Consider the following 23,506-nt stretch of genomic DNA (forward strand, 5'->3'; position numbering starts at 1 on the left):
GGGGGACTGTTTACACGATTAAAAAATTTGGTTTTTTCAGAGATCCACACACAATGGGATATCGCCTTTTTAGAAACATACGTTAAAAAACATATGGTACCCCGCAGCCTTAGATGGGATGTAGGCCCCCAGAAAGGAGAGAATGACTTAGAAGGCTGGTACAAACACTTTAATGAAGCGGGTATCAGTCTTCTGAGGTTCCTACTCGAAAGAAAGGCCAATAAACTGGCTAGACTTGATGAGGAAATAAAGCAGATTAAGGATAAACTCACTCCTTTCCAAACGGGAGAAGAGTATTTGGACAGATCCAAGGGCCTACTTAAACTTTTAGAAAAGGAGGATAGAGAACAAAAAATAAAGAAAAGGAAGAAATTCAATAGGGATGTAACAGACTACGAGTCTCACTTAGTATTTGAATGGCAAAAGAAACTACTTGCGGAACAGAATGGGGAGGCCATTCAATCGATGGACATCACCCCATCCGTTGGTAATCAGGCCATGACCGATACTCAGAGGGGCCCATATGTTGCTAGTAATTATGTTGTGGCACCGTCTCAGGGGGTACGTACGTTTTCGGGCAGAGCCCAATTACCACTCCCCCAGAAAGTGAACGCTAAACGCTCTCCTATTCCCTATCCGCATTCTAGCCAAGCCGGATTGGGTGTTCAATACACTCAGGTGGGACCTTCGCCTCAACAGCCATATAGGCATGGTTCCCCCCACCGAGGTTTCCAACGCGGTCGGGGAAGAGGTACAACGCGAGGCCCATCTTCAGCACGGGGGCACGGTAGCGTTCCCAGAAACAACAATTATTATAACCATAATAATTATACAACCAATGGACATCCACAAGGAGGCCATTTTGACCAGCGTATGTCCATCCCACCTCATCTTCGAGGCCCTGGATACGCTCGCCCCAATTATTATGGTGAACAATCTGTAGTCCATTATGAGGGAGACTACAACACTAGTTATAATATACCAGTTCACAATAGTTTTGCACCTCTGGGGGACATGAGGTACCCAGAGGGAGACTCTTATCCACCACCCTCTGATATCAGGGAGGATCATGATAATTCCAGGAGGGAATTTGCCCCTCATTCCACTGAAGGCATTGAAACCAACCAGCCCTATAACCCTGGACATCAAAACTGGGATTTTCCCAGGGTAAACCAGGGCACAAAGAGACTGGTAGAACTAAGAGAGGAACTAGAGGGGGGAGGCGCATTAAGCCCAAAAAGACCAAGGACATAGATGGTAATGGGATTTTCAACCTTAGTTCACAGACTCTGACCGATTCTGAGATCAGAGTTCTGGACAAAGGTTTAAAATTTGCCCCACCCCGGAACATCAATAAGTTCCAAACTTACATGGATATTCATAAATACGTTAGAAAACTTAATATCCAAAGGTATATGGTTTCAAATTCTGCCAATCCCCCCAGAACCGTGAATGATGGTTATTCCCATTCACGTTTGTCCAACGCATCTTTGTTTAACCCCCCTGGTCACCTCTCTCCCTCTCTCAGAGTCTTTAGAGATTTGGCCTTAAGGGAATTGGATGATATGAATGTAAAATATGTTAGGATTAAGAAGGACATTCAGTCTGGCATTGAGTCTTTATGCAATAACAAACAACTTGTTATTCGCCCTGAGGATAAGGGGGGTGGGATCGTCATTCTGAATAAGAGTGATTACATGCATGAAATGTACCATATTCTGGGTGATGATACGACTTACACCAGGTTACCATCTAATCCTAACGCTACTTACAAAATGGAATTGGAGCTTTTGGTCACTAGAGGCCATAGCTCCGGCATTCTGAACAAGAAAGAAAAGACTTTTCTGATCCCCTGGGCACCCAGGGTGCCGGTTATCTATTATTTACCAAAAATACATAAGAGTCTTGTTTGCCCCCCGGGACGGCCCATAGTTAGTGGGATTGATTCTATCACGTTCCGGGTGGGCAAATACATAGACTTTTATTTGCAACCATTGGTGCGTACCATGAGGTCCTATGTTAAAGACACTCGTGATGTCATCAACCTCCTCTCGAACCATGTACCTAGGGAAGGGATGCTGCTGGTAACGGCTGATGTTACCTCCCTTTACATGGTTATCCCCCATCAATTGGGTTTGGTGGCTGTATCGGACCATCTCCACCGATTGTCCAATCTCCCGGAGGAACAAACCCAATTTATTATGTCATTGTTGGAATTTGCGGCAACACATAATTTTTTCTGGTTTGACGGGAATTATTACCGTCAGGATAGGGGGGTTGCCATGGGGGCGAAATACGCCCCTAGCCTGGCGAATCTTTTCATGGCCAGGTGGGAGGAGGATGTCGTCTATGCCCAGCCAAGGCCTCAGGTGGCCTTGTGGGTTCGTTACATAGACGACATCCTCCTCCTGTGGGACGGCACAGCCTCTGATCTATCTGAGTACATGTGCTTCCTCAATAACAACGATAGGGGCATTCAGCTCAATTATGAGACTAGTCCAGAACAGATCAACTTTTTAGATCTTACCATTTCTATTCATAACAACCAATTTGTCACATCTATATATTTCAAACCGACTGATAGGAACTCTTTTATCCCCAATGATAGCTGCCACCATGCCTCATGGCTCAAATCTGTGCCTAAGAGCCAGTTCCTTCGGCTCAAGCGGAACTGCACAGATGTTGTCACCTTTCGCAACCAGGCACAGATTTTGTCTCAGAGGTTTGTCGCCAAGGGTTATTCCCCAGACTTTGTGGCTAGCACATTGGATCAGGTTGCGAAAGTAGACCGCAAGGATTTACTTGTGGAGCGAATTAGAGATCCGATTGATGCTTCCTTTCGTTGCCCTTTTGTCACTGACTATTCCTGCCAACATTTTAGAGTCAAACGCATTATTAATAAGTACTGGCATGTCCTCAGAAATGATAGGGTGCTGGCATCTATGTTACCAGTTAAACCGCAAGTGGTGTTTAGGGGGGCACCTTCACTTAAGGACAAAGTGGCACCCAATGTTTTTGACCCTCCGGTCTCTAGGCCTAGTTTCTTCTCTGAGTTGACTGGATACTTCCAATGCAGGAGATGTCAGGTCTGCTCGCTGAATGGATGTAGGAGTAGAAGAACGATTAATTTTACCTCCACTTGCACACGCAAGTCCTACACCATTGAGCCCTTTATCACATGCTCCACCACGGGAGTAGTCTACTTGCTGCAGTGCCCGTGTGGCCTGCAGTATGTGGGCCGTACTAAAAGACCCCTGCAGGTGAGATTAAACGAGCATATTAATAATATCAGGAGAGGGTTCACAAAACATTCCGTATCAAAACATTACCTGACAGCTCACCATCGAGACCCCACAGGTACTGTCTTTCTGGGGATAGATAAATTTAAGCCCCATTGGAGGGGTAGCGCCCTGGTACGTAGCATCTCTAAATTAGAGATGGCCTGGGTTTACAAATTGAAGTCGTATACCCCTTTTGGCCTTAACATCGATGTCGATGTTAACGCCTTTATAGATAATTCTTAGTGAGTAGGGTTTATTCTGCTATTACCACACCTCCCCCTTTTTTTACAATATTTTTTAACATTTTATTTTGATTTTTTTAATAAAATATAATGAGTCCATTTTTGATGGTATTTGTTAAGGTTTACGATTAGGTGCTTTTTGAGTGCCCTCTCATTTTAAGGAAACGGTTCTTTAAGTATATATGAATCAAACAATATATATATGCTTGTATTTTTTATTATTTAGCCTTATTTTTTATTTTTATTTTTTTCACTTATTCATTCAACATTTTTTATACTTGAGGTCAAAATCAGAAATTTTTGTATATTTTTTCTAATACAGAAACATGTGTTTCCAATATACATCTACTTATTTACACATGCTACCATTTATACATAAGGGGACTGCATGAAGAAAGGGAGAAGGAAAAAGAAAAATTTTTTTTCCCCCTGTTTTTCTCTCTTTTTTTAATCAATTAATCTGTTGCAGTAGCAGTCCTATAATTGTTTCGGATACATACGTCCGACTCTGACAGTCTCGTTAGAGACGTTTCATATATCCTTTTTTTCGCATTTAACATCTGCTATTAGATTAACGTTCTCACGTTTGCCCATACTGTTTCCCTCAAACAAGATGGCGCTGTTGTTCTGTTTATATCAATTGGGTGCTGTTGATGTACTTATTTAAGCGGTGCATCGGGACGTGGCTCGCATCCCGTGACCACGTCCTGTTGTGACGAAACGGCGTAGGGAGGAGGAGCTACGTCCCGACGACACCGCTATTCACATACCCGGAAGACACGGGTTACCTTGGAGCCGGCCGGCTTTCGCATATACGCTTTTTAACCACAATGGTTTTGTAAGTGCAACCTTTATTTTTACACTCAATAAAACGTTGGATTTTATGCTATGTGGAGCACTTTGTTTTTTACATGGGGATTTTTCCATTTATGCTGATGTGAGTTGGAGAGAGTCCCTGGATTTGGACGCCAAGCGCCTGTTTTAAAGATCCCTGGCTGGGGTTGCAGCCATCCGCCCTTTAGGTCTCCTGTTAGTAAGAGACCAATTCCATCTGGTAAGAGGCAGCATTTTTATTAAGAGGTGGAGGTCTATCTGCGCACTCTACTGTCATCACAGCAAGTTTATGTTCCATTTTCACAGAGCACTTGGAGACAAACTTGGTTTCATGCATGTCATCTAGCATGGATGGACTTTAATCATTATTTTTTCATTTGAGTTATGGACTTTTTTTGGGTTTATTTTTCTTCATCTCTATATTGTTTTTTTATATGAATTATGGTATAGTTTCCATAGATGTGTCACATTATCACTTTTTCTGTTATTTTGAGATATTCATCTGTTAGTGATTGTGTCACTTATTATTGATTACTCTTTTCGGACATAGTGGTCAATATCTGTGTCCCATCAACTAATTGCCATTTTCAGATTTATCTTTTATTTTCACAGTGTTTAATTACATTGATAAGCACAAAATTTTTTATTATTCACTCAGTGATCATCACTCACCCTCATATTTTTATGAGATTTTTTTGACACCTCCTGTTGTCACCCTCAGTTTCTAGCGCGACTTTTTGATTTTTATACATCATTACCTGACCTTACAAATGCTCTTTTGCTTGAATAAGTACAAATTCACACAGACAAACTCTGAAATCTTGTGGAAAGCCTTCCTAGCAGAGTGCTCTTATAATTGCAAAGGGGGGGATAAGAAGTTCCACATTAATGCCCATGGCTTTGAAAATGGGATGTTCAAGAATCTCATATAGGGATGGGCTGAACACCCCCCCCCCCCCCCCGAACAGGCAAAAAATTTGTGTGAACATGCGAACCCTATAAAAAGTTTATGGGATATGAACATGAAAAATCAAAAGTGCTAATTTTAATTATATGCAAGTTATTGCCATAAAAAGTGTATGGGGACCCAGTGTCAGGCTAGAGCATATAACAGGTAACAGTTCAGGTGTTCTGATTATGCAAAGAGTTCAAAGAACAAGAGCACATACCATGAGCAGGTCTGAGCAGAGCAGGTCAGCTGGGACTTGTAGTTCACCGCTGCAGATGAAGGTACTAGTGGTATCAGGCAAAAACGTAGTCTAGGCAAGCTGGGTCATACACAGGAAGATCAGAGTCCAAACGGTACCGAATCAGAAGCAAGCAAACAGGGTCAAACGAGCCGGGTCATACACGAAATACACAGAGCAGATATCAACTGGACCAAACACAAGGTAAACTTTAACACGAGCAATGATTGAATGCTGATGCAAGTTATTTAAAGGTGAGCTGGCCAATCATTGTTGTTTCCCAGGTAAAGGCTGTGTCAGGTGAGTTGTGCTGGGTCCTAAAGGGATCCTAGTACTGACAGTACCCCCCCTTTCTCGAGGGGTTGTTCCTGCACCCCCAGGCTTACTTGGATAACGAAGATGAAACTTCTCCTTAAGTCGGTCAGCATGAAGATCACGAGCTGGGACCCAAGATCGATCCTCTGGGCCGAAACCTTTCCAATGAACGAGATATTGTAAGGAATTGCGCACTCGTCTGGAATCAAGAATAAATGCCACTTCATATTCCTGACTGTCCAACACATCCACAGGTTCTGGTTCATTTACTTGGAGGCTGGAATGAACAGGTTTCAACAATGAAACATGAAAGACATTTGGAATGCGCATGGATGGGGGGAGTTTTAATCTATAGGATACAGGATTAACAATCTCCGAAATTTCATAGGGCCCGATGAATTTTGGGCCAAGTTTTTTAGATGGAACATGCAGGGACAGATTCCTGGATGATAGCCACACTTTGTCACCAACTTTATATCCTGGTGCCTTTGAGCGCCTCTTGTCCGCCATTTTCTTAAAAGCCAGCACAGAGCGAGAAATAGCATGATTAACATCAGACCAGATTTTGGAGAAATTTTCTATTGTGGTGTTGGCACATCAGAGGGTGGAAGATCAAAGGAGCACACACGAGGATGCAACCCGTAAACACAGAAGAAAGGAGAGGTCCCTGTAGATGTGCTGGCACAGTTATTAAAGGCAAACTCTGCCCATGGCAGGACGTTGACCCACTCCACCTCATCATTGGCCATCAGACAACGTACCATCTTCTCTAGAGTCTGATTAGTCCTTTCTGTTTGGCCGTTTGTCTCAGGATGATATGCTGAAGAATATGATAACTTAATCCCCAGCTGAGAGCAAAGGGTCTTCCAAAACTGGGCTATAAACTGAGAGCCACGGTCTGAGACAATGTTGATTGGTGCCCCATGGAGCCTGAAAACATGTTTAATGAATAAAGATGCCAGTTCTTTAGCAGATGGAAGTTTCGGAAGCGGAACAAAGTGGGCCATTTTACTGAACCTGTCTACCACCACCCAGATCGTGGAACATCCCTGGGACGGAGGCAAGTCAGTGATAAAGTCCATAGATAAATGGGTCCAGGGACAGGTAGGTATTGGTAGAGGACGTAGGAGACCAGGCGGCTTAGAGGTACTGCTCTTGCTTCTGGCACAAACTTCACAGGCCTGGACAAAGGCTAACACATCCTGCCTAATCGATGGCCACCAGAGGTTGCGAGAGATAATCTCAAAAGTTTGTCTAAACCCCGGATGTGCTGCAGGTTTTGATGCATGTACCTGCTGCAATACCTGCAAACGAAGAGCCAGGGGCACAAAAAGCATACCGGAGGGAGTGGAGAGAGGGGCTTCAGCCTGTGCAGGTAACAAGGCCTCAGAGATGTCAGTCTGGGTGAAAGCCAAAATCCTATCCTCAGAGATAATGGGTTGTGGAGGAAGCGGAGGAGGAGACTCTGAAAGAAAGCTGCGAGACAAGGCGTCAGCCTTAATGTTTCTTGGTCCTGGTAAATATGAAATTGTGAAGTCAAATCTGGAGAAGAACAATGACCACCTGGCTTGACGTGAGTTCAGTCTTTTAGCAGAACGGATGTATGCAAGGTTTTTGTGGTCAGTCAGAACTATGAATGGATAGCGAGCTCCCTCCAGCCAATGTCTCCATTCCTCCAAAGCGAGCTTTATGGCTAGAAGTTCTCTGTTGCCTATATCATAATTGCGCTCTGCTGGGGAATATTTCCGAGACAAGAAGGCACAGGGGTGGATGGCGGCATTTACAGGATCCTTTTGTGACAAAAGCGCCCCCACCCCTACTTCAGATGCATCTACCTCCACAATAAAAGGTAGCTCAGGAACAGGATGGCTTAGGATTGGTGCAGAGGTAAAGGCTTTCTTTAACTGAGTGAAGGCTGCCTGGGCTTCAGTAGTCCATTTAAAGGTAGTTGGAGTCTTCCTGGTGAGAGAGGTGATGGGATGTGCAATGGTGGCAAAGTTCTTAATGAATTTTCGATAAAAATTTGCAAAGCCCAGGAAGCGCTGAACTGCCTTCAGGTCTGAAGGTGGTGCCCAGTCTAAAATGGCTTGAATCTTGGCTGGATCCATGGTGAGGCCTGTGTCAGAAATTAGGTAGCCTAGGAAAGGTACTTGTTTAACATGGAATGAACATTTCTCAGGCTTTACAAAAAGGGAGTGAGTCTTTAATCGGGCCAATACTGAGCAGACATGTTTCTGATGTGTTTCAAGATTGGGAGAATATATCAAAATGTCGTCTAAATATACAAGCATGAAGCGACCCAACATGTCACGGAAAATGTCATTCATAAAGTTCTGAAAGACAGCTGGTGCATTTCTGAGACCGAAAGGCATGACAAGACATTCATAATGACCATCCTTGGTGTTAAAGGCTGTCTTCCACTCGTGGCCTGCACGTATGCACTAGATCTTGTGAGAGAGGACGATTATCCACGGAAATCAGGCGGACTGGGCAATCTAGAGCATGAGTTTCCAAGGACAAAGAAGTAATCAGAGTCTTATCAATAAAATTCTTAGTGGCTCCAGAATCTACCAAGGCCAGCAGTTCATGAGCCCCTGTCCCAAAGTGAATGACAGCAGGTAAAAGAATATGATTGTCCCCCTGGGGAGATGAGAGCAGACCTAAGGTAACCTCCCCACAATTACCTAGGTCCTGGAGTTTCCCGGACGTGTAGGGCACGAACGGAGCATATGACCCTTGAGGCCACAATACAAGCAGAGTCCCATGTTACGCCGACGCGTGTGTTCCTGGGCAGATAACCGGGTGGAGCCTAACTGCATGGGTTCTTCCTCAGATTTGGCACTGGAGGTGGAATAGTCAGGCGGCAAGGGAGGTATATAGTTTGCCACAGCTGTAGTTTGTTCTCGTCTCCTCTCTCGCTGGCGGCGGTCAATTCTAATGGCTAGACTCATAGCCTCCTCCAGTGAGGCTGGGTAGGAGAAGTTGACCAGAGCATCCTTAATTGCATCTGAAAGGCCCATTCTAAACTGGCTGCGGAGTGCTGCATCATTCCAGCCAGATTCCGGGGCCCACCTGCGAAACTCTGAGCAATACATTTCAGCTGTGGTAGTTCCTTGCTTTAAGTTACGCAGGGTTGATTCTGCAGTAGCAGCACGATCTGGATCATCATAAAGCAACCCTAGGGCTTCAAAGAAGGCATCTACTGTTAGCAAGGCTGGATGGTTTGGTTCCAGGTTAAAGGCCCAAGCCTGGGGGTCACCCTGTAGTAGAGAGATAATGATTTGAACCCTCTGAGTTTCAGGGCCAGACGAGGATGGCCTTAACTTGAAATATAATTTGCAGCTGTTTTTAAAGTTGCAAAACCCTTTACGGTCACCATAAAACCGGTCAGGCAAAGGAATTTTTGGTTCAGATGGAGTTTTTGTAGCAGTGGTAATAGAAGGAGATTGCACCTTGGTGAGCTCTGTGGCCATTTCCTGAACTTGATGGGATAAGCGGCAAAGTTCCTGTGCAAACAACTGAGCCTGCTCAGGATCCATGATAGGTTTCCTTTATTATGTATGGCTCGTGTTAATGTCAGGCTAGAGCATATAACAGGTAACAGTTCAGGTGTTCTGATTATGCAAAGAGTTCAAAGAACAAGAGCACATACCATGAGCAGGTCTGAGCAGAGCAGGTCAGCTGGGACTTGTAGTTCACCGCTGTAGATGTAGGTAGATGTTTGCTGGACCTTGTAGTTCACCGCTGCAGATGAGGATTGATGGTGTCTGGTGTTTGTAGTTCACCGCTGCAGGTGGAGGATAGATGTCTGGTGCTTGTAGTTCACCGCTGCAGATGAAGGTACTAGTGGTATCAGGCAAAAACGTAGTCTAGGCAAGCTGGGTCATACACAGGAAGATCAGAGTCCAAACGGTACCGAATCAGAAGCAAGCAAACAGGGTCAAACGAGCCGGGTCATACACGAAATACACAGAGCAGATATCAACTGGATCAAACACAAGGTAAACTCTAACACGAGCAATGATTGAATGCTGATGCAAGTTATTTAAAGGTGAGCTGGCCAATCATTGTTGTTTCCCAGGTAAAGGCTGTGTCAGGTGAGTTGTGCTGGGTCCTAAAGGGATCCTAGTACTGACACCCGGGTACTGCCCCAGGGGACAGGTATCAATGCAAAATAAAGTTTTTAAAACTATCTTTTTTTTCAAGAGCAGTGATTTTAATAATGCTTAAAGTGAAACAATAAAAATGTAATATTCCTTTAAATATCGTGCCTGGGGGGGGGGGTCTTTAGTCTGCCTGTAAAGTGGCGCATCTGTCTGATGTGTTTTACATTGCTGCAACTAAATTAAATTGCTAAAGGAAAAAATGTCATTTAAACTTGCTCGCAGCAGTAATGTATTGCTGGCTCACGGCAATATAGATAAAAATCAAGGAAAAAAACTGTGTTTCCCCTCCAGTCCATACCAGGCCCTTCGGGTCTAGTATAGATTTTAAGGGGAACTCCACGCCTAAATTGAAAAAAAATTGGCGTGGAGTCCCAAAATCCATACCAGACTTTTATCCGAGCAAGCAGCCTGGAAGGCCAGGATGGGGGGCGTGAGCGAGTGGCCCCTCTCCTGAACCATACCAGGCCGCATGCCCTCAACATGGGGAGGGTGCTTTGGGGTCCCTGGCAACCCTGACAACCCTGGCCATTGGTTGTGGGGGTCTGCAGGCAGGGGATTATCGGAATCTGGAAGCCCCCTTTAACCACCTCAATACAGGACACTTAAACCCCCTTCCTGCCCAGACCAATTTTCAGCTTTCGGTGCTCTCACACTTTGAATGACAATTACTCAGTCATGCAACACTGTACCCAAATGAAATTTGTGTCCTTTTTTCACACAAATAGAGCTTTCTTTTGGTGGTATTTAATCACGAATGTTTTTTTATTTTTTGTGCTATAAATAAAAAAAGACCGTAAATTGTGTGAAAAATTGCCTTTTTCTTTGTTTTTGTCATACAATTTAGCAAATTAGTAATTTTTCTTCATAAATTTTGGCCAAAATTTATACTGCTATATATCTTTGGTAAAAAATAACCCAAATGAGTATATATTATTTGTTTTTTGTGAAAGTTATAGAGTCTACAAACTATGGTGCCAATCACTGAAAATTGAAAACATCTGATCAGGCCTTCAGTACATCAGATGAATCTCATTTCTTGAGGTACTAACAAGTCAAAAAAGTACAAATACCCCCTAAATGACCCCTTTTTAGAAAGTAGACATTCCAAGGTATTAAGTAAGTAGCATGGTGAGTTTTTTAAGTTGTAATTTTTTCCCACAATTCTTTTCAAAATGAAGATTTTTTTTTTTTACAAAACTGTCATATTAACTGGTTATTTCTCTCACAGAGCATATGCATACAACAAATTACACCCCAAAATACATTCTGCTACTCCTGAGTATGGGGATACCACATGTGTGGGACATTTACACAGCCTGGCCAAATACAAAGGCCCAACATTGAAGTAGCACCATCAGGCGATCTACGAGCATAAATTGCACATCTCATTTCTCAACCACCTATTACACTTTTGAAGGCCCTGGAGCACCAGGACAATGGAATTGCCCACAAAATGACCCCATTTTGGAAAGCAAACACCCCAACGTATAATCTATGAGGCATAGTGAGTCTTTTGAACGGTTATTTTTTTTCCAGAAGTTTTTGGAAACTGTGGAAAAAAAATGAAAACGCATTTTTTTTACACAAAGTTGTCCATTTATAAAATATTTACAACACATAGCAAATACATAGCAAAAATGACACCCCAAAATACATTGTGCTACTGCTCCTGAGTATGGCGATACCACATTTGTGGGACTTTTACACAGCCTGGCCACAAACAAAGGCCCAACATTGAAGTAGTACCATTAGGCGATCTACAAGCATAAATTGCACATCTCATTTCTCAACCACCTATTACACTTTTGAAGGCCCTGGAGCACCAGGACAATGGAATTGCCCACAAAATGACCCCATTTTGGAAAGCAAACATCCCAATGTATAATCTATGAGGCATAATGAGTCTTTTGTACAGTTATTTTTTTCAAAAAGTTTTTGGAAAATGTGGAAAAAAAATGAAAACGCATTTTTTTTTTACAAAAAGTTGTCCATTTATAAGACATTTTCAACACATAGCAAATACAGAGCAAAAATAACACCCCAAAATACATTCTGCTACTCCTCCTGAGTATGGCAATACCACATGTGTGGGACTTTTAAACAGCCTGGCCACATACAAAGGCCCAACATTGAAGTAGCACCATCAAGCGATCTACAAGCATAAATTGCACATCTCATTTCTCAACCACCTATTACACTTTTGAAGGCCCTGGAGCACCAGGACAATGGAATTGCCCACAAAATGACCCCATTTTGGGAAGCAAACACCCCAACGTATAATCTATGAGGCATAATGAGTCTTTTGAACGGTTATTTTTTTTCCAGAAGTTTTTGGAAAATGTGGAAAAAAAATAAAAACGCTTTTTTTTACACAAAGTTGACCATTTATAAGATATTTCCAACACATAGCAAAAATGACACCCCAAAATACATTCTGCTACACCTCCTGAGTATGGGAATACCACATGTGTGAGGGCGTTCTAGGAGCATACATTACATAGATAATTTCAATAATGGCAACCTATCATTTTTGAAGGCCCTTCATATTTCTAACACATAGCATGTACATACCAAGAATTACAATCCAAAATAAATTCTACTGCAGAAAGGGTAAAAAAAAAGTATTACCTGTGCTTTTAGTAGGGTCCACAGAAATGAGCACTGGTCCAGGCAGCAGTCAGGGATGTGCTTAGCAACAGCAATAGTAATTATCCAGGCAGCAGGCAGGAATATTGTCTATAGTCAGCACAAGGATATTGTCAGCACAGCCAAAGCATTTGTCTATAGAAATTGTCCAGGCAGAGACAGCCAGCACAGCCATAATATTGGTCCTGGTACACTGTTACCTGCAGACACTCATTATTGTACCACTCTCCAGCCCTTCATAAACATACTGCCTCTTGCTACAGCTAATTATTTGCATAGTCCAGGTAGCAGGCAGAGGTGTGGTCCGTTCATGCGGCAGGCAAAGGCATAATGGCAGTAAGTCAGCAGCAGGCTGAGGGCCACAATCAGGTAAGACCTGTGCACAGGGGTAGAGGCTTCGACCCACCCAAATCTCTATGAAGCCTCCGGACTCCAAACCCTAGTCCGGAAATTACAAAACCTGGAGAAAACAAAAAAAAATGTTTTCTCCATCCGGAAAAACTATTCTGGAGCCCCTCACATATGTGAGACAGCTGCGTACTACAGTAGCAGGGCAACAGATCAGTCTAAGCGGTAGTCAAAAGCATAGTCCATAAAACAGGCCAGGGTCAGTTCGTGTGCAAGCAGTCCAAGCGGTAGGCAGAAGCATAGTCGCAAAACAGGCTAGGGTCAGTTCACGTGGAAGCAGTCCAAATGGTAGGCAGAGGCATAGTCACAAAACAGGCAAGAGTCAGTTCACGTGGAAGCAGTCCAAACGGTAGGCAGAGGTATAGTCAAAAAGCAGGCCAGGGTCAGTTCACGTGGAAGGCAGTGGCATGGTTATTTGGGGAAGCATGGAAAATGGTCAGCACAGATGATGAAAATCGGGAAAATATGGGCTAATATTTTAGGGCTGTATGATAAAGTTTGAAGCATTCACCAATGCAAAGGCCAGGTTGGGAGGGACACTGGGGACAATGGAAGCTGGTATCTTTTCAAAATCCTTTTCTGCTGCACACGCGACATCTTTTTTGCCGTCTTCAGATGGTGGAATGTTATGCGGGAAGTGGCGTTCATGAAGTCGGCTAACAGCATCAGAGCGAAGGTCTTCTGGGGGGGTCTTTGTTGATGAGGGACTTCTTCTATGAATGAATTTTAGGAAGGGGAGGGGCTTTCTGTGGATTTGGTGTAGACTATGTAGGAATTATAAATGGCCAAATGGATGAGATAAATTTCCACCTTCTTGTACCAGAATCGGGACCTCCTTATTGACAAATAGGGCTGAATCATTTGATCATTGAAATCCACCCCCCCCATGTAGAGATTATAATCTTGGACACGTGTCAGTTTTTCAATGGGACCTCGTCTTCGCTGAACTTCAACTGTAGTGTCATCGTGAATGGTGGAAATCATGTGCACGTTCCTGTTATCCTTCCACCGCAAGGCCAGCACTTCATTGCATCTCAGTGTTGCTCTTTCCCCCCTTTGCAGCTTTTTGTTTACTATGGATTGTGGGAAGCCCTTCCTATTTTTTCTTGAGGTTCCGCAGGCCAGGGTTTTTTTCGATGTATAGGTGTCTGAAAAGGGGCAGGCTGGTATAAAAGTTGCCAAGGTATATATGATATCCTTTTTTCAGAAGTGAGTAAGCCAGGTCCCATACGATTTTTCCAGTTGTGCCCATGTAGTCCGGGCACTTAGGGGGCTGGAGCTGGGAATCTCTTACTTCATCTATGCAGAATGCATAAAGATATCCCGTGGCTCTCTCACAGAGCTTGTAAAATTTTACTCCGTATTTGGCCTTTTTGCTAGGAATATATTGTTTTATTCCTAGCCGGCCTGAAAATGGTACCAGGAACTCATCCACACATATATGCTTCTCAGGGACATAGAGCTCTGCAAATCGTTGGGAAACTAAATTTATCAGTGGGCGAATTTTATATAGCTTATCGAACTTTAGATGATTACGGGGAGGGCACTGGGTGCTGTCATTAAAATGAAAGAATCGCATAATCATCTCATATCGGGACCTGGGCATTGCGGCAGAATACATGGACATATGGTGGATGGGGTTGGTGGACCAATAGGCATGTCCTTCATTTTTTTTGTAAGCCCCATGTTTAGGGTAAGGCCCAAAAACAATTTGAACTCCTCCAAATTCAGATCTCTCCACTCAAACGGACGGGCATAAGATGATTTTTGGGTTGTTGGCAATATACTGCTGGGCATACAAATTTGTCTGGTCCACAATGAATTGCAGCAAAGTGTCGGGCAAAAACAGATGAAAGCAATCGATCTCTGTGAAATTTTGGGTGTTGGCCTGCACACCTGGCTGTGCTGTGAAAGGTGGAATAATTGGTGATCCCGAGTTGGAAGGCAGCCATGTTGGGTTGGCAAGACCAGCTGACATGTATGTAGCGGCCCTGGCTCTTGGGGGACGTGACACTCCAGTAGTTAGGGGAGTTAAATTTCCTGTGCTGGTACTCAGGCATGATGTGGCAGCACTGGTACTGGGCCTGGGCATTTGTTCGCGGGGCCTATCGCTGGCGGCAGCACTGGTACTGGGCCTTTGTTCCTGGGGCCTATTGCTGACAGCAGTGCTGGTACTGGGCCTTTGTTCCTGGGACCTATTGCTGGCAGCAGCGCTGGTACTGGGCCTAGGAATATAATCCTGGTTGCTGGCGTCTGCCTGGTTTCCAGAGTGTTGTGCCCTTTTAGGAGGGACCCATTCTTCATCCGAATCATTACTACTCTTGATCGGTTCAAATGCCGAATTTGATTTGGAATCAGAATTGGAATTTGATGAGAACTCCCCGGTGCTCTCATCAGTCATGGAGAGGATCTGGAACACCTCCTCACTGTTATATACTTTTTTGGACATGGCTGTGTGGTGGGTAGCTGTGCGACGGGTGACAGATGGGTGGCAGGTGACTGTCACTGATGGCCTGTGCGATGGGTGGCAGGTGACGTTCACTGATGGGTGATGATGGTGTGATGGGCGATGGTCACTGATGGGTGACAGGCGATGGTCACAGATGGGTGACAGGCGACGGTCACTGATGGGTGATGGGTGAGGGGTGACAGGCCACGGTCACTGATGTGTGACGGGTGCACCGCTGACGGTCACTGATGGGTGATGGTTGACAGGGCACGGTCACTGATGGGTGATGGGTGCACCGCTGTTGGTCACTGATGGGTGAAAGGGCATAGTCACTAATGGGTGACGGGTGATGGGTGACAGGGCACTGTCACTGATGGGTGACGGGTGACAGGGCATGGTCACTGATGGGTGACGGGTGACAGGGCATGGTCACTGATGGGTGACGGTTGCACCGCTGATGGTCACTGATGGCAGTCTCTTATGTGGCAGGTGCACTTTTATGGGGTGACTGTTGGGTGACAGATGACAATTGGGGGGGGCGATGGGACAGGTATGGTGTTGGTGCAGACACTACTAAACATAGATCTGTAACTCACTGCTCCTGGCTCTTCTCTCCTCACACTGGAAATGGTGTGTGAAGAGAGAAGAGCTGGTAACACAGGTTACCGCTCTGTGTTTACATTTAGTGATCGGCTGTGAATGGATCATAGCCGATCACGTAGTACACCGCCCTGGCCAATGGCTGTTTACTATCGTCAGTGACGAGCAGTGTTCCCGGGAACACGCCGCCACCGACGTGCATGCGCAGCATGCTCACGATCGTGCACATGCGCCGTGTAATGTGGGGAGTTACCATTCGTGATCGGCTGTGACTTCATCACGGCCGATCACGTGGTAAACAGCCATTGGCTGTTCACCCCTGTCAGTGACAAGCGGTGTCTCGGTGACACGCTGCCATTGACAGTACGATCGCGCGCATGCCCTGTTTAAATGGGCTCACGTCATATGAGGTCCGCCCAGAACTAGAGCCTTACCGTCCCGCTGTCATATGACAGTGGGCGGTAGGCTAGTGGTTAACAAGGTCCCGGGCCCCTACCATGTGAATGGGTATCGGGTACATTGTACCCCTAGTTATTCACCCAAAAAAGTGTCAAAGTAAAAACCACAAAGGAGAGTTTTTGACAATTCCTTTATTAAAAAATTTTTAAAAAGTGTCCTGCGATGTACATCCATCATAAATCATGCCGCCCGACAGACCCGAAAAATAGAAATAAAAACAAAAATACTCCACCTCAATGGGAGGCATCCCGCTGACTGCTGTCTTTTCGTCATAAGGGGCGGGGTCACTCGGTTATGTCACCGGGTGGCCCTGACCTTGTTTATAAAACAGCTGTCACAGACAAGAGACAGCAGTTGGCGAGAGGCCTCCCATTGAGGCTGAGCTTCTTTTTTTTCTCGTATTTTTCTCGTTTTTTTCGCATGGAAATGGTAAACGGCATTCCTTGGTTAACGCTGACTGGGAGAGCTGATTGGTGGATCTCCCTGCCAGAGGCACAGCCCCCATCAGATGTGCCCATCACCCTCCATTCAGTGCCAAACAGCTGCCAGTCAGTGCCCCCTCAATAAAATCTCTCAGTGCCCACCACAGTTCCAATCAGTGCCGTCACAGTGCCAATCAGTGCCCAGCAGTGACACCTGTCAGTACCTCATCACTCATCATCTGTGCTGCCCATCAGTACTATCAGTGCCCATCAGTGCCGCCTGTCAGTGCTCATCAGTGTGCCTATCAGTGCTCATCAGTGCTGCATATCAGTGCCGCCTATCCGTGTCTATCAATGCTGCATATCAGTGCCACCTATCAGTGCCCATCAATTCTACATATCAGTGCCAACTCATCAGTGCCACCTTATCAGTGCCAACTCATCAGTTCCGCCTCATCAGTGCCCATCAGTGCCGCCTCATCAGCGCCCGTCAGTGAAGGAGAAAACAAAATTTTATGACAGAAACTAAGAAAAACTTTTTTTTTTCAACAATGCTGGTCTTTTTTACTTTGTTTAGCAAAAAATAAAAACCCCAGAGGTAATCAAATAACCAAAAGATAGCTCTATTTGTGGGAAGAAAATGATAAAAATTTAGTTTGGGTACATCGTTGTATGACCGTGCAATTGTCATTCAAATTGCGACAGCACTGAAAGCTGAAAATTGTCCTGGGCAGGAAGGGGCTAAAGTGACTGGTATTGAAGTGGTTAATGGACTGGTAATTGATGTTCATCCATTTGCACTCCAACTTGGAACCTTGTAAAGATTGATTTTATGATTGGAATTTTGCAAAGATTGATTTTAAGGAATTAGACAAGACGTACTTTACTATGCGGGCTCTTTCTCCAAATGTTTGTGCCAGAAAACACCCCAGGAAGGATCACACCCAGAAGTTGGCGTTTTTATCACCCCGCTCACCATACTAAGCCTACCTGACCGCAACGCAGTACTGCTTGGGGGTCCATTGGATCTGGTGAGTTCAACCAAGGGGGGGGGAATCCCATATGCACCTGTTCACAGCATCATATTTTTTTTAGCACAGCAGCACTTTTGAAAGGAACTTGGGAAAGGAACTTATCAACTGAGAACTGCTATATGTTTATGTGCACGTCTTTTTTGGACTTTCACTGGTCACATGCTTAATATTGATTTGCACTATTTCTAGCACAGCAGCACGTGTGGAAAGCACCTGTGAAAGGAACCTTCCAACTAGAAGTTTATACATATTTGTACGTTTTTTTTTACGTTTTCACTGGCTACATGCTTGATATATATATATTTTTTTGGATTAATTTTGCACCTAATTTTGTAGGCACTACATTTGCACTTTATTGTATTTATTCAGCCTGTCAGCGCTGTGGTAGTCATACCCTTTTTTCCATGTTTTGACTTATGTCATATACAGCAGTGGCAGGCCTAATCACTAATTAGTACCATTAGTGCAGGGGATTGTTTTTTCACATATATATCAAACTGCCTGCATGCCACTAACTTATATAGTGTTGGGCGTGGACTTAGCCCCTTGAGCCATGATTGGCTAAAGGCACGCTGCTTTTGGCCAATCATGGCTCTCGCAGCAGAGTGTACTGTGAGTGGCCAAAGCAGACATCAATGCGCTGCGATCACGCAAATCACAAAATTTCCCCAAATGCCCCATAATGTTCGGTTTTTAATGAACGGCCGAACACCCGATGTTCAAGACGAATTTACGTTTAACTCGAACATCGGACCCATCCCTAATGTCATATAGGTGAATGGTTATAACTGTAATGCCCCGTACACACGGTCGGACTTTGTTTGGACATTCCGACAACAAAATCCTAGGATTTTTTCCGACGGATGTTGGCTCAAACTTGTCTTGCATACACACGGTCACACAAAGTTGTCGGAAAATCCGATTGTTCTAAACACGGTGACGTAAAATATGTATGTCGGGACTATAAACGGGGCAGTGGCCAATAGCTTTCATCTCTTTATTTATTCTGAGCATGCGTGGCACTTTGTGCGTCGGATTTGTGTACACACAATCGGAATTTCCGACAACGGATTTTGTTGTCGGAAAATTTTATATCCTGCTCTCAAACTTTGTGCGTCGGAAAATTCGATGGAAAATGTGTGATGGAGCCTACACACGGTCAGAATTTCCGACAACAAGGTCCTATCACACATTTTCCGTCGGACTAAACCTATAAGCTTTTTTTTGAGATACCATTGAATTCTAATTTACTTTAAGACTTATCCAGTCTCCTGTTCCATATATTTATATAACTGCATTATTGCTTGTGCTAAAAAAGTGACCTAAACAAGGGTGCTAATTTTCTCTTGATATGGGCAATTACCAAATTGCTTTGGATCGATGAATAATAGAAAAAAAGTAATTAGCCAGGATCGTACAGAATGGAAAGAAATGTAAAAAAAAAAAAATTCAACATCAGAGACTTGAAGAGAAAATGTACTAATGCTGCTGTACAAGTGAGATGGATAAAACAATGACAAACTATCTTTTCAGTTCATTGATATATTTCTTAGAAATAATATTTGTATGACTGTCTACTCAACACTTAACAAGTAATGACCCTAGTGTTTGGATATGTTATGATAGCATAATCACAAAGATAAAACCCTTGGCAAGAGTAATATATTTTTAATATATCTAAACTTGGTAAAATATTATTTTGTTACCTATAATGCACTGCTGCTATATTAGTCCTTAAGTCTATTTTTTGAATGATATAAAATGGCATTCATGTGTGTCTTTAGCAGAAGTGCAGTAAGATAACATAATGTTTGTTTTTGGCTGAACGGGTTTTGAAACGGCTGTAAGTCTTGATATAATAATTACTCCCAGGACATAAAATGTTTTGGCTTTGATCCTGCAGCATATTCATTCTTTCTGTTCTATTATTTATTTGCATGACTTAGCACCTGGCTTACTATTGGATGTTACCTGCCAGCTCCTGCAATTTACACATATTATCAGTGACACCAAGCACGTTGTAGTGCCAAAAATCAGGCAGTGTTATTTTGGTCTGTGACACCATAATCAATAACTGGATCATAGCTTGAAGCTGATAGAGAAACACTCATTATAGTTTGCAATCAGAAATAAATTAGACTACCACTTAGAAAGCAGTTTTATCTACCACAGATGTGAGTTGTTATTTTAAAACATTTATTTTAGGACAAAACAGAGAGACAGGTAAAAAACATCTAAAACATCTACCCAAAACTATTAATTTCACTTTTGTTTGAAAGTGGTGGGGCAGTCTTACATGTTTATTTAATTGAAGATGTACAGTTTTCTGTGGCAACCTATATTTGGAACATAATTCATGGTATACTTCTTTGCTAAGGAAAGAGTTATGCCCTGTACACACGATCGGACATTGATCGGACATTCCGACAACAAAATCCATGGATTTTTTCCGACGGATGTTGGCTCAAACTTGTTTTGCATACACACGGTCGCACAAAGTTGTCGTAATTTCCGATCGCCAAGGTCGCGGTCACGTACACCACGTACGACGAGACTGGAAAAGGGCAATTCCGAACAAAGCGTGGCACCCTTTGGGCTCCTTTTGCTAATCTCGTGTTAGTAAAAGTTTGGTGAGAGAAAGTTTTCTGCTGTTCAGTTTGTGCTTGTGGGTTTGTATCTGGTCTTCAGTGCGTGCAGCGAGTACAATTGACTTGTCGTTGTGTTCATGTTCGTTCATTACTGATTTACAGGTCGCTTTTCACAGGCCTTGATGTTCTTCAGTGCGTTCTGTTACTTTGTTCTGAGCAGCCGACCGTTTTCTAGCCATGTTGCGCATATGTACTTCTCGTAGTGTTCGTGCTGTGTGGGGGCTTGGTGTTGGGGTCCTTACCTTGACACAAGTCCAGTCCATGAACAGGGTGGGGAGGAGTTCATGGACCAAGAATTGGTTGCTCCAGCGTGACCAGTTCTGTCATATGCCTTTGCTCCGTGAGATCCGTGAGAATAATCCTGATTATTTCAGGAACTTTCTCCGGATGACGGACCCCGTATTTCACCATTTGTTGGCTTTGCTGACCCCCTATATCAGCAGGCAGGATACCTGCATGAGGCAAGCCATGACTCTGGACTTGGCAACAGGGAGAAGCCTGCAGGACCTCAAGTTCTCGACAGGCATCTCCCCCCAGGCTCTGGGGATCATTATCCCAGAGACCTGTTCTGCCATCATCCAGGTCCTGCAGAAGGAGTATATGAAGGTAAGATTTATCCTTTAACATCACATTTTATTGTATTTAATGTTTGATAATGTATTGTATTTCTTTCCTCATTCCCTAATTACCATGATTGTAATATGCTGTGAATGTCCCCTTTGTCCTCATGCATGCTGTTTTTATTTTTATTTTTTTTGGTCCTTTATACATATTTGCCTTCACTTACCTCCCCAGCATGCTCTTCTGGGCCTATATTCACCTCATGTAGTCACTTAACAATGTATTTTGTCAGCTCCATAGTAGTGCTTTACCCCAAACACCCCCTAAAATGTGTAAAAATTTGATTTGTGCTTTAAATTCAGGCAGAGGGCCAGAGGCTTTTTTTTTTGGTGAGCCAAAATTATTTGGACCCCCCCCCCAAACTGCTAACTCAGCTGATACCAATCCTGCATCTGCTGACTTTGCCAAACCTATACACACTATATACCCACCTCTTTAGTGGTCAGATTTATGGATGAATTTCCCAAAGCATGTAATGCAAGGGTCTGCCTGAATACTTTTAAATGGTACTGTTTGAAGTTTTTGTATCCTATTATTATCTTGATAGGTAATATCAGAATGTAAAAATGTGCTAAAATGTGTACAGTGTGTATTTATCTCTTTGTATTATGACACTTCTTACCTGTCCAGTGGGCTGCCAATACTGTAAAGTAAGGAAGAGCTGGCCAAAGCAAGACACATTATTTAGGCATTCATCTCTCAATGAAGTGGAGAGGGTTACCTGTCCAAAACATATCACCCCCATAAAATTTTACAAATGGCCCATGAGAGGGGAGGGAGGAATCTGATAGGTGGACCTTATACCTTGGTCTTTAAATACTCCCTAAGATAAATGTTATACTGATGTTGGCCAAGAACGTTTGTGTCTAATCTGCTTTCCCTGTTTATGTGCAAAATGATTAATTTATTTTTCGTGTTTGACTCCACAGTTTCCTTCCAACTCGCAGGAATGGCAGACTGTGGCCTCCCACTTTGCCCAGCGGTGGGACTTTCCTAACTGCGGAGGGGCAATTGATGGGAAACACGTCCACATCGTCCCACCACCCAACTCGGGGTCATACTATTATAATTATAAGGGGTTCAATAGTATTGTGATGTTGGCAGTGGTGTCGGCTACTTATGAGTTCCTGTATATGGACGTGGGGAAGAATGGCCGGATGTCCGATGGTGGAGTCATCGCCCAGACGGAGTTCTACCGGCATCTCCAGAATGGCAGCTTGGACTTGCCACCTCAAGAAGACAATGTGGAAGGACTCCCATTCGTGTTCGTTGCTGATGAAGCGTTTGTGCTGGGGGGCCATCTTATGCGGCCATTCCCGATGAGGACCCTCACCCCGGACCAGAGGGTTTTTAATTACCGGCTGGCCAGAGCCAGAAGAGTGGTGGAGAACACGTTTGGAATCATGGCCAGCTGGTTCCGCCTATTTCTTACACCCATACACATGGTGGAGTATAAACTGAATCATATCATCCTGGTGTGCTGTGTTCTCCACAACTTTTTAAGACGAAATTCTGCCAACTATGCTGCCTCAGTTGGGCCTGAGGCCGGAATTCAAGTAAATGAACCAACCCTGATGGCGCTTGAAAGTGGCCCCTGGCTTGCCCCCCCTGAGTGCCCGCGAGGTCCGTCTTAGATACCTTGATTAATTGCGGATAGGGGGGCCATCAATATGCCAGACAATGTCTGATACATTTTTAAAATGAAAAAATCATTTTAACTACTAAAATCTTTGGTGACATTTACTGCTTGTTTTTCTTTTAGCTGACCCTGACAGAAATGTGGGGAGTCCTGAAAATGTTGTGATTGTGTAACCTTAAAAAGCACTATTGGGTGTTATTTACTAAAGGAAAATACACTTTGCACTACAAGTGCACTTGAGCCTGCACTAAAACTGCACTTGTAGTGCAAAGTGCATTTGCCCTTAGGAAATAACCCCCATTGTCACTGAAAACACAAATTTTACCTTAACAAAATTTTAGGAGCATTGAAACAATAATCACATTAATAAACACATTCTTGAGTATGAAGCTTTTTAATACCAGCACAATCACATGTGCATTTCTAAAAGGTTTTTAAAACAAACCAACATGTTTGTATAACAATTTTTTTGGTCACATTAATAAATATTGAAATGTCCATTTAAGGTAAAACAGGCATGTTTCAAACAAACAAGAAATACACAAATCTGGAACT

The sequence above is a fragment of the Aquarana catesbeiana genome, linkage group LG03, assembly GCF_042186555.1.
Source record: "Aquarana catesbeiana isolate 2022-GZ linkage group LG03, ASM4218655v1, whole genome shotgun sequence".
Lineage (NCBI taxonomy): Eukaryota > Metazoa > Chordata > Amphibia > Anura > Ranidae > Aquarana > Aquarana catesbeiana.